This window comes from Parambassis ranga, chromosome 21 (genome assembly GCF_900634625.1).
Source record: "Parambassis ranga chromosome 21, fParRan2.1, whole genome shotgun sequence".
NCBI classification, from domain to species: Eukaryota; Metazoa; Chordata; class Actinopteri; family Ambassidae; genus Parambassis; species Parambassis ranga.
The window spans coordinates 11,462,778-11,475,776 of record NC_041041.1 but is presented as its reverse complement, the minus strand read 5'-3'; positions in this window follow the sequence as shown (position 1 = coordinate 11,475,776).

Below are 12,999 nucleotides of genomic sequence, written 5' to 3'. Positions count from 1 at the left end.
TTTTAATTCCTCTTTCCACTTTCTGAACATCACAAGTCACTTAGGGAGGTTTTAAATTAGATCTCAGAAAGCTGTTTTTTAGAGCTGAACGAGAAACAGGTTGCTCCCAAAACAGGCTGAACACTTGGTAAATATGATCTTTATTATTCATAGAACATCTGATAACAAGTTCTCTTGAAATAGATAAATCAACTCATCTTGACTTATACAATTATGCAAAACCATTAAATAGAAGAAAGAAGCACCTACTATATCCTACCTGCACAATCCTGATTTTTCAAAATAAAAGACTTAATTTACGACAGTGATAGTCATCTCGACTGTTTTTGTCTGAACTAAGAAAAATACAAAATAAAAGCCTGTATTTACACTGAAAGTGTTGTTTCACCTTCATTTACACTCTCTCAGTCTAAACTATCGCACAACAAAGTCAAAATCTCACTCATGAGCCACCAAATGGAGCACAGTGAGCTGCAGATTACATGCATGATTACAGACAATGGGCGCAGAAAGTCAGAAATTAGCCATCATGGCAAAAAAGGAAGTTTCACCTCAGTTGGAAATTGCAGCAGCATAGTTCCTTTGCCTGCAGAAATTCTACTTTATTGTGAAGAGGTCTACTTAGAAAGGTGCTTTGTGCGTGCAGACTGAACAACACGTGTAACTGCAGCTGATTTGTGTTATATATAATCCTTGAAGTGTAATGTGTGAATTCTTAGCAGAGAGGCTTTGTTGGAGCAGGCAGTGCAGCTCATTTTAGGCTCCTGATTGGACACAAGCAGAGCAGACCACGCCTCCTCTGTGGAGGGTAACATCTACATGTGTGGAAGAAGTCCTGCAACTATTAATGACAACAAGAGGCGCTGACAGCGTTTAAACTTTACGCAGGACATCTAGAAAACAACGTATGAATTCTGTTTATTAGCACGTGATGTGACGTGTAGGATGATAGACAGCAGGGACCACCGGGACACAAACAGCTTTCTATTCAATGAGTGAAAGGTACCAGAGACAAACATGACAAAACATTTCTTCTATCAGCTCTGGAAGAAAGTCGCACGTCGCCGTTGGCTTCACATATCGCGATGACTCCTCTGCGCAGCGTTCATGTCCATCTCAGGGGGAGGAGGGGGGAGGCAAGAGGGGGAGGGGGCTTTTATTTATTTCATTTTTGGACGCGCTGCTTGGACACACTACAGGGAGCTGCAGATGTGAAGAAGAACCAGTCTGAAGATGAGTAAGAACATTTCATTGACTCTTTCAGTTGACGCGTCCATGTGCTCCTTTGATTTCGCTGAGCTGTGGATTATTAAAGCTTCGGATCGAGACAACAACAAAGCAATGGACGGAAGTGGACTTTAACACGTGAAACATACAAGGACTGAAGCGGAACCAGAGAGAGAGAGAGAGCTGGATCCACATCAGTTTATTTGGTGCAATAGGTTTTATGTATTTACATGTATAATGGAAACATTTATTGATTTGTGTCTGCAATAATTAAACACTACACAAAGGGGTTAAATGATGTAAACTTGTAATCATGTTGTCTTTTCTGAACGAAGAAAGTTCACCATGCTGTTTTTATTGTTTATTTATTTACATACTTTTCCCCAGGTTTTTACTGTATTATAGGTTTCAGTATTAAATCAATGTGTTCTATATATTAACATGTTTTATTATTGGTTTAACAATATGTTTTTCAAAATAAAAGTCGTATTTATATTAAAATGGTGTTTTCCATCCTCATGTCTTTCTTATGTATTAAATTTATTACAAACAATAAAACGTTACAACAATGAGTCACATCGTTGTTTACCTCGCACAGAGCTTCATTTTTTTGCAGCAGGAGTGATCTGGATCACACTCCCTGACCATCCGAGCACAGTGACAGAGGACATGAATGTCAGAGGACACTACTGTCACAAGTCCTTCCTGTAGTGTACAGTAGGTGCAACGAGCAGTGGAGGCAGGCACATTTTTTATATAGGCCTATATATCACAACATGTGAAACTGCAGGGCTGCGTCTGTCCTTCAGCTATTAAGTGCACGAAAAGTTCACACACACAATGACACGTTGGAAAAAACGTGCAATGAACAAAACGCAAGAAATTTAGAGGTAACACTGTTTTTATTTTTTACCACACATGTGGTGAAAGCACACAGAATCATGTTGCAAACGCTGAAAACAACAGCGGAAATGTTTCCAGGGACCCTAAAAAGTGATGCACCTGCCTAGAAGACAGTGCTGCTGGCTGGAGCTGAGCTCAAAGTAAGTTTTTCTTTTTCTTCTTATTAAAAACACTCACACTCCTCAGCATGTTTGTGTGTAACTTTTGTGTTGTTGTGCGCGCGGTGTGCAGCGTGTGTTTGTCAAATTGATTGATTGACACGCTGTCAGTTTGCTGGTGTTTGTGTTGCTGTGCGTTTTAACCCTTTACATGTCAAATGCATTCATATCCCTCCGCCGTTGTTGGAAGGTCTGCAGCACTGGAGGCTGTACCTGATAACCAGCCATGACTGAGGGATGTTCTCTGAAATCTTAACCACGTGCTCCTGCATCATAAAAAAGAACCATCAAAAACACACATAAATGTCTGTCTGTGAGTTTCCTGAGCCTGTGTTGACTCTCAGTGGTAGAAGCCTCCCCACATGGATCATGCATGTTGTCACAGTGAACTGATGTGCATGGATTTATCGCAGCTCTTATGTGTTAGTGATATTGATATAATTGTAACTATAACAAATGACCCACTTCTCTGGCTATGATTTAGAGGGATTGGCAAAAAAGGCTCTTCTCCTCCTCCTTCCTGGTGTGAAAGATAGCTCAGTGATGTGAGGAAACCTGAAGTATAATTCATGCATTACCCAAGCTGTGACTGCAACACTCTGGCATCAGAAAGTGTGAGCGTCTCTACCCCTTTTTCTGATGCTCATATGGATTTCATTCACGGCATTTTCTGTATGAAATTATGAGTGAATAAATTGCATCTTCATTTATCTTGGATAAAAAAAAAAACCTTCTGTGCTGACTGCGATACTCAGCTCTCAGCGCTTTACATAATTATATTAGTCTTCTGCTACACCACGAAATTGATTGCCCAAGAAAATGAACCTGGCTTTGCTATAAATTACACCTATGGATCATAAGAAATGTGTTATTTTGTTTAAAATAGTACCTAATATAATTAGAGCTCTAATTCATGGCAAGCTACAAGTGTGCCTATTACAGTAACAGGGTTTGGAATTTAATCTGTCTGCTGGATAAAGAATGATCCTGTGTGGTTTTCATTTGTAATCCCAGACACATTATTTCAGTAAAATAGTCTGTGACTTTTAGATATGAGAGATGGATTGTTGAATGAATAACTATATTCATAAGTTTCAGTATTAAAGTTAACAATTCATCCAAGGAAGTTTCAGCATTCAGCCTCGCAGCCCGTCCTGTAGAGCTTTGGATCCGGCTTTTTTGTGTGTGTGTGTGTGTGTTGGAGGGCTCATATCCAGATTTACTGTGGAGATCAATAATAATAGGACCTGACTGCAAAAGTGCTCAGAGACTGACCTGTAGCTTGTGTCAGTGTATATAAGGATAAACCTGGCAACATGTGATGTTTTTGTTCCATGAAGATGTCACAGCCAGCACACAGTTAGCTGGCTGCTCTGTGGATCACAGAACTTGCCAACTTTTCTATAATGGCTGAGAGCCACATTGTTCCTCCTGGAGACTTAAAAATGCATAAATTATTAATAGATTATGAAAAAATGGCTGTTCATATATGTCGAAGACATCCATTTATTGTGTTGTAGCAATATCCTCTGAGGCTAGCAAGCTAACTCTGAGTTGCATAATACCACTTTAGATGAGACGGTGAGTCTTTGCTGTGATGTGTCTGCCTTCGGTCCAACATGAGAGGAAGACGCACCACGACCCAAACAGATATTTATTATGCAGTGTATAAAGTGTGTGATTCCAGTCTCTTGTTTCAGTGTTGATGGACAGGTGGTCAATGAATGAAAGGCTAAACATTGTTTATTGTACAGGACCCCCATGTGGACTGACTGCAGGTGCTGTAGTTCCAGCCAAGTGTTTCATACTAACATCTTTTATCTGTCTAAACACCATAAAGTACAGAGTGCATTCACATTCCCTAGATCATGTCTTTGAGTGACGTAGATGCTCTGAGGTTTTCTTCTGCTGTCCTTTTTGTTTTTGAGCACCATGAATTGCATTGAAATCTGACTCAGACATTCATAGCCCCCAGAGGATGAATTCCAGTGAATGTAGTGTTCCCATGACTTTTCCTGTTTAGAGCCAGCAGCTGGCCAGTTTACTTTACTAATCCAATGAAATAACTCTGCTGCTACTGCAATGATACAGACATTCATGGTCCCCAGGGGATGAATTGTAGTGATTCTTTACATTTTAAAGATCATCCTTTGTAAGAAGCTAACACTAGGTCAGAATAAATAATTGTTTCTAATTAGCGTGTACTTCACTCTGAGCTAGATAATCACATTCATACTCCCATCAATCCGGACTGTTTTTGAACTAAATCTAAAGATCGTCTTTGCAGCCCTATTTTTAAAGCACCTAAATTGCACAGGCACATTTCCTTCTTCCATTGTTCTCCTCACCTACAGGCCTCTGCATTACAATCTGAAATCCAGGAGCACAGCGGCAGCTTGCAGGGTTAAGTAATTCTGCACCATCGAGAAAGACATTTGATTTCATTTGTAGTGTGTCTTGCAGCGGGCGGAGGTGAGCCCACCTTTGGCTGCGGGAGGAGTGAAGCGGCACACATATCTAGTGTTGGGAGACACAAAATTGACAATGCATTTATCTTTGAATAATGTAAATGTCCTGAGAATACGGTGGCAGTGGTCCTGGTGTGTCCACCGAGGGCGCAGGGCTGTCAGACTCTGAGCTCTCTGGCCCTGCTGCAGCATAATGTGGCCTCCGGCTCCTCTGGACCATCCCGCTGCTCCGCTCCGCTCTGCCTCAGGCCCACATTCCTGCTTCAGCACACTGCACTGGCTCCCCACTTAATTTACACTCTGGTAGGAGAGGGAGTTAATGCAGAAAAACCTGCCAAAGCGAATCTTCCCTGCTCCCCGTTCCTTAAAGGCGATGTAGTTTAAAGCAGAGGTGTGGTGGTGTTTCTCCTAGATTTGATCTGTAGAATATTTGTGTATCCTAACTCATCAAGCATAATATGAAATTGGACATCTGTGTGATGTGAATGCACATTTCCATTGTCTGAATAGCTTTCTATAATCTTAAGAAGTTGGCATAATGTAAGTGGTTCGAGTTATTGTGTCGAAGAAATGTGCAGCTTGGTGACTAAAAACATGTATTGTTTAAAATGGATGGTTCCTGGCAGGCTGACAGTGCTGTTCAGTGAGGCAAAGTGCCAGTAAATTGTTTGTCTTCTGCAGTGCAGCCCTATAATTCTTCTGGGAACCAATGGCATTGTGTTTGCCAAAGAGAATAATGATAGATGGGATAAAATCAAACTAGAGGATTTTTGGGATGCAGTCTGACCACCGGGCATAATCTAAATACATTTGTGTCCCCAGGAAAGATGCAGTTGTTATCTTTGTGTGTATTTCCAGCATCTGTCTGTCCCTCGCTGATGGTTTTATGTCGTCATATCGCATACACAGTCATCACCCCACATTAAATTGTAAATCTGTATGTTCATGCATAGGCTGGATGCAACAATGCGTATTACTCTGTAATAAGCACTGGCTTGTAATGGCTCCAGCTCTGAGGTGTAAATGTAAATGTGCAATCTGCCTGTTCAAGTGTCCTGTTGGCCCAACAGCAGGCACACGTCCCCATCTGTTCTCTCTCTGGAGCGCCCAGACAATACATTTCCCCGGCCAGACCTTCCCATTTGCCGGAGCAAGAGGTTTCTCAGCCATTTCTAAGGTTACAGGCAGGATAAGCGCCTCGGCCATGTGCTCACAGTTCTGTGTTTGGAACTAAATTGTTGGGCTTAATTTATTTTTTCTCTCTTTTGGTGCTGCTGAGTAATATTTAAATGTGCCGCCCTTGGCTTTTCAAGCGTTTTGTTGCTGTTGCTGCATTTCCGCTGGACGCGAGCAGCAAAAGACGAGCATGGCTGTCAGTGAGGGTGTGATTTGTTGCAAGCCCAGCCTTGCCAACTGTGAGGCACTGAGGTGTGACAGAGTGTGTGCAGAGATGCCTAACATCTCCAGTTGCCTCAGGGCCAGCCAGTCAATTACACAATACTGTCTACCCCGAGCAATGACATGCACTCAATAATGGACCAAAAGGGAGACGGACCTCGAAACAGTTTCTGTGCATTTCTGGTGAAATATGACCATTATGGTATATGGTGACACGGTCAGATGTGAAAATGCACGATGTGTCTGCATGAGAATCTGCATCCAGATACCTTTTTTTTTAAAGCTGTAATTGCATCTATTTTCCACTGTCTGTATCAAACGAGAAACACTGTGGTAACCTCAGCTGTTTATAAGGACCATGTGTGGGGAAACTCCGAGTGGGTCCTCGTTCAAAAGAAAGCCTGCCTCTCCTTTGTGAAACACTTTATCGTGTGGATGCAGATGTGCTTTTTTTTGTTGGAACCTTGCACCTCATCCATTACGTTTGGCCTGCCAGAGAGATAGTGGAGAGTGAATCCATTCAAAAGGCCCGTGACAGAGCCCGCTGCTCAGCTGAACTTTCCGTGAACTAGGCTCAGCAGCGGGGTCCATGCATCAAAAAATAAGTAATTTCTCTTTGCTGTTCTGGCCTGTGTTTCATACAGATTGCTACTATCATCACATCCAAGCATCCCCATGTATCAATCTGTCAATCTGATATTTATTTGAGCATTGTATCAGTCTCTGAAGATTCAATCAGTGGAGGAAGAGCTGGGAATTACAGTTAGTATCTTGTCTTGTTGGACCCAGGTTTTACTGCACAATTTGTAGAGCGATTTATCAGCAATATGTATGTGACAGTACACTGTGGCTCCCGCTGTAATTTTAAATAAAAACCGAAGTTACACCTTTTCTGAAGAGGACTTTGAATATTCTGTAATATTTACTCAAACAAGATGGATTGTTCATTGTTGTTCTCATGACGGTTTGTTTTGTTGCACATAAATAATGCAACCACTCAATGAAATGCTAGATGTTAGACGAGTGCTGTATGTAGAGCAGCTTTTACAAAAAACGTGGGATAGTCATGGCTCACCTTTGTGGAAAATGTTTGTGTAAAGTCAGTATTGAATATCTGATATTTAATATGCTCATAGTGTTTAACTCCTGTTGTCCACTTGCTGATACTTGTAGTGCTGGAGGAATGTAATGTATGGTAGCAGCTTCTGACACTTTAAAAACCTGGATTCTTGTCTCTTTTACATGCTCATTAATGTAATGACATCAGTGAGTATTAATAAGTCTCAACTTATCTGCCATTGTCTCCATCTCATTGGCAGATTATTGGTCTGTTGATAAAGATTTCTTGCCGATAATAACCTGCTTCCCTAATTGTCAAAATATTGGTACAAAGAGTTATTTTGGCTCTCCTATAGGTGAACAAAATCCATCCCCTTAAACCTTTGAAGCTTACCATTCAATTCACTTTTGTCCAAATTATACGACTACTTTAATAATTGAATAGTTGCCGATTATGGTTACGATTATTCGAGTAATGGGATCACACGTAATTGTTGCAATTTTCGCATAAGTACGGCTGCAACTAATGACCATTCCAATAGTGGACGACTACTTTGAACCGCTAATTTGCCATTGCTTCTAAACACTTACTCCACGCCGACCTACAAACTGCTCGTCCGCGTTTCGAACCCAGGGCCTCTTACACCCAAAACACTGATCATCCCGCTACACCACGGGCCACAGAATCATTCTCCACCGCAGATGTGTTACACTTGCATGCCATGCGATGATGTCTCTAATGAGTCATCGACTAGTTGTTGATGCATTTTGCCCTTGAATATTACTTCAGTACTCGAGTAATTGTTGCAGCTCTAGTGTAATTTCATAGGTAGATATACTTATCTTTAGACTTGACCTGGTTGGCTATTTATGTCTAGCACTTTGCTAGTATGCTAAGCTAAGCTATCGATATACCAGAAAGATCCTGTCGAATGTTGAATGAGCACAGAAGCAGAGCTGCTGTCATTATAATGCACCTACAGAGTCTGTTTGGAGGCAGCATACAGCAGACAATGTTTGCAGGAGCATACAGTGTTTTCTGCACTGTGGAACATGCATCATTCAACTTTTGGGTCTGTGCGGTAGTTTCTCTCATCACAGACTCATACTTCAACTGTGAAGTGTTATGCATGCACACTTAATGGCATTGTAGCTACACAAACAGACAACAGATTGGTAGGTGGGTGGATGTTTTCGTACAGGGAGGCATCGTTTGTAGAAGAGTATGAGATCTACTGTTTGGATCTGTTTACAGGGAGACTAAACAGACTGGAGTCTGACAGGATTTATCATTTGATGAAAAAAAATAGTCAAGCACTATTGTCCAACAGTAAACTCAGGATATCTGAAACACAGAAATTTACACAGATTTTAATGTAATAATACTACTACTACTAACAATAGCAGAGAGGGATGTGTAGAGAAAGCTGTAATGTTGACTTTTGGAGCACAAACAAAAAGGCCTTTTTGCTTCCACAGTAATGCTGCTGAGACTCTGGCACTATTGACACAGACCTTGGGTTGCTATATGAAAAGTCAGTGGACACAATTTAATTTCTGTCAGCAGTCAGGCTCCACAGCCACAATGGATTTCTTATACGCTGTAGCCTCTGACTCTCTGGCTGTGCATGTGTGTGAACGGGAAACACAGTTTCTGCTAAAGCCCTTCCTCTCCTCCACCCGCTGCCTCTGCCCTTAAGGTGCATTTCATCCACATAGAAAATGAAGTTATATCTGAACTTCGACCAATAGTCTCGCTCGCCCAGGGGAAAGCTCGCCTTAGTATGACCGAGCAGCACAGACTGCGCGGGGCTGCACGAGTCCATCAATCTCATTCTGTTCTGCACAATGGCTGCATGCATAACACAACCATCCTGTGCATTTGAAACACATTTGCTGATATGAAATGGGCTGAAACCCTTCATATATCTGCAGTATTGTTACACATATCTATTTCTATAAGTGCTCCTTGTATTTATTGTTACAGTTGCAATATCAAGTCAGAGGGATCCCACATGGTGTTACATCCTCAGACTTCTTGTCCTACAGCTGCATGTTGGAGGTTTGGATATTGTCCAGAAGTCTTGTCATGAAAAATGTGCTGCTGACAACCTGAGAGCAGTAGCTCTCCAGAATGTGACTGTTGCTGTTCCTAATGGCATGAAGCAGAGCAGTGTGTTCATGGCTCTTTTGCCTGTGGTGACTGACAGCACTCGAGTCAGGTCTGACTGACAAGAAAATAAATTACATCATTTTCTTCTTGGGAAGTGCTGACATCAGACTTCTTTAGTCAAGGGTTGGGTGGATGTGATGTTCTACTAATGTGGCTCACGTTTCCTCACAGTGAGTGTGTGCGCACTGCAGTACCACATAATATATTGTCTCATTGAGCATAACTATATGACGCTTCATGTATTCAGAGCCTGGCCTGCCTTAAACAAATCTTTTATTCAACATAATATGAATAGAATATGTAAAAAATATGTGATTTTTCTCTTTATATATGTATATAAAATAAAGTGTTAACTTAAAATCTAAGTCACAGGCTTCTGCAGTTTACTCCAGCTTGACGGAGCATTTTGCATCGTTCCACTCATTTTTCTTTGGTTTTATGGTGTGCAGCTCGAATTTTTCTTTCATTGTAAGTGCTCTAGTCAGCATTCAGTAAGAAGTGATGATGTCACTGTTCGGGACAGGCCAAATAAGTGTCTACTAGGGTTGATTTCCTTTTGCTGGAGTAAAGCAGCTAAAGTGTGTGTGGACATTTTGGCTAGTCCTCACTTATTCAGGCCCTTTCATATGGCTATTAGAGGGTTAATAGTTGGTTTTACTATAAAGGTGATGGTTACCTTTTCATATAGATTCTAAAGTGATGGCTGACTATGCTGCTAATATTTTCCCAGCAGAGCGGGCCGAGTATGACTAGAAAAATAAAACACCCTACCTACCCTGGAAATCTCATTAATGATATGTTACTAACCTTTTCTGATCACCCGCTAACCCCCACCTGCCAGTGGGACAACCCCACCGTGTTCCAATTTGTAAGTATCTCAGTGCAGAACTGGCATGTTTATTGCCGTTCATTAGTTGGTCAGCAGCCTTCCTGTTCCTCCCTGTGTCTCCTCTTTCTGTCCTCAGCAGTTGCAAACCAGCTGCTTGTCACATGACGGGAGCCACCTGAGAGACGGTGTGCTCTCACAGATCGTTTGTCTTAATTAAAATTTAATGAAATGCGGCTCACTTTACTATTGTGTCTTGCAGCTCATAAATGAAACATTGTACTTTGTTGCACTGCGCTCCATATATTGTTCGTTTAAGCCTGCCGCAACAAATGGTGAACCAGCGGAGTGGAATATGGCTGGAGCAGTGGCTTTAGAAAGTACCACAGGTCTGATTTAATCAAGCTTTTGAAGTCGAAGGATAGTTGTTGTTGAGATTGCTGTGCTGTGGATGTCATATATTATGTGGTTGGTTATTATGTGGTTGTGTTCAAGCACATGACAGCGATACAGTCATCTCAGTATTCAGCAAACATTTCACAATTACTGTAGTTATGTATGCATGTGTGTACGTTACAGGAACACAAGCTTGTCATGTAGAAACAGGCTCTAAGTTGAGTTTATGGACAGTTGGTGTGAGTTAGATGGAATCTATGCACACTGCCTGTTTAAACAGATTGATGTGTGATGTTAAGAATGTGGTTGAAATTTTTCTGTGTGCTGACGTGCTGTTACCCCAGGCAATGCAGGTTTACACACTGCCACCATTCAGCCATGTTTGTAGTTGTTATACAGACACGCCTCAGCCTGGGATTTTAAAATCTGTATCCAAACACATTAAGGGACGATTGATTCCAGAATCAAAACGACTGAAGGACATAAAATAACTATTTCTGACAGCTTATTTTTCATCCTCCCATGATAGACATAACGGCGTAACAGAGGAGGACATCATTCATCTTTACATCCAGTACCAATGTCTGTTGCCATGAATAGAGGCAATGATACAACATACATTAATAGAAAATAGTCATTTTTTAGTATAGTCAACTTTTTTAGCTATTTATTTTGGAGTGGACTGTCCCGTAAATGTCTTCATACGACGGGATTTTGTAGTATCTTTTCTCCCCCCTGCAGTGTCACAGTGTCAAACAGACTCAGGACTAATGTGACTTTTTTCCATTTTATTAATTTCTTTAATCTTACAGCTCCTGTAGGCTTCATCTCATTTTCTGAATGCACCTGAAGGAGATATCTTAATCTGGAGGAAGAGGGGAAATGTAACAATTGCTGTTGCTATGGAAACCAGAAGCCTAACAGTGAGCGTGAGATGCAGGAACACAAAGCAGAGTCAGAGACAGTTGATCATCATGAGAAAATATTGGAAAATAAATCTGTGCAGACTGTTCAGTGTCGTCACCAAGGAAACCTCTCAGACTCCTGGATGTCTGCTTTGGTGATCAGCTTGACGTAAGTTTTATCATTTTTAGTGTAAGGGAGCAGCTGTATGGGTGAAATCTGAATCCGAATCATAAACAAATTTAAAGGACTTTAAATGATACTGTGAAGCTGAGAAACTCTTACATATAAACATGAATTTGTCTCTCTAAGCTAACTGCCGTTTCTGCATCTCTTTAGCAAATGTAACATTATTAGCATATTCACCTTTATTTGAGCCTGTGTGTCTAAAAGTGGATGTAAAGTTGATTTATAGCTCCAGTTTGCATAACTCTCCATAGAATTCTACAAAAGCAGAGACCATGTAGATGCAGTGTGTACAGCCCTCCTAAAAAAGCCAATGGTGTGATGTCTGTTGGTGATGACAGGTTCAATGCAGATTGGTTGAAAGGTTGGCTTGAACCAGAAAGGGCATGAGGGCGGCAGAGTTAAACAAAATAGAAAAAAGAATTCACCGACATTACCAGTCGTTCCACATATTTGTAACACTGATGTTTGTTTGCAGTCCTCTGCTGGATTACTCATGCTGGAACCTGTACACCTTAACAGCACTTATCAGGCTACGTTCGTGTAGTATTAATGTTGGGATCGTATTGTAGGATCAATTTATGTATATATGAGTTAGGTCTGAGGTTTTTCCTCAACACTGTAAATCTAAACATGTGGCATTAACATGCGTTTCTTACTGTTGCACTCGTTTAGTGTTACATGAGGTCAGGCTAAATTACTGATAGTAGCTGGAATACATCATGTTGCATACAAATTCAAAGTTTTCATATACTGCTTAGAAAATAAGAGAAATCCTGATGCAACCTTTGTATGACATTTTAGTGTTTTCTTGTAACCTATTGATCTATTTCACATGACTAATGACACTTTGTGTGTTTTTAAATCCACTGATGTAACCTGAGATGATGAATTCAAAGATAGAAGAACTTTTATGAGGTGCAAATTACAGGTGAGGGAGATTAGAGATGATTAAGGCTGATCTAATGACTTTAATCCTCACCTTTGTCTAATATTGGGCTATTACATTCCTCCCAACAAGCTTTTTAATGTTCATGCCTTGCAGCCTTTAACACAATTTAGCTAAACTTACCCTGACCTCAATACGTCTGTGTTAAAGGCACATCTTGGGTGAATCACTGTTCACGTGTGCTTCTGACGTGTATGTAGCATGTCCTCCTTTTGTTCATTTGTCATCTAGCACAGTGACACCTTCTCTGATGCATTCATGTGCAGGTTTGGATACGGAACATGAGATTACTTTTTAACTAAGCCAATAAACAAATTGTATAGTTTCCACATCTGTAATTTTGAGCCAGAGCA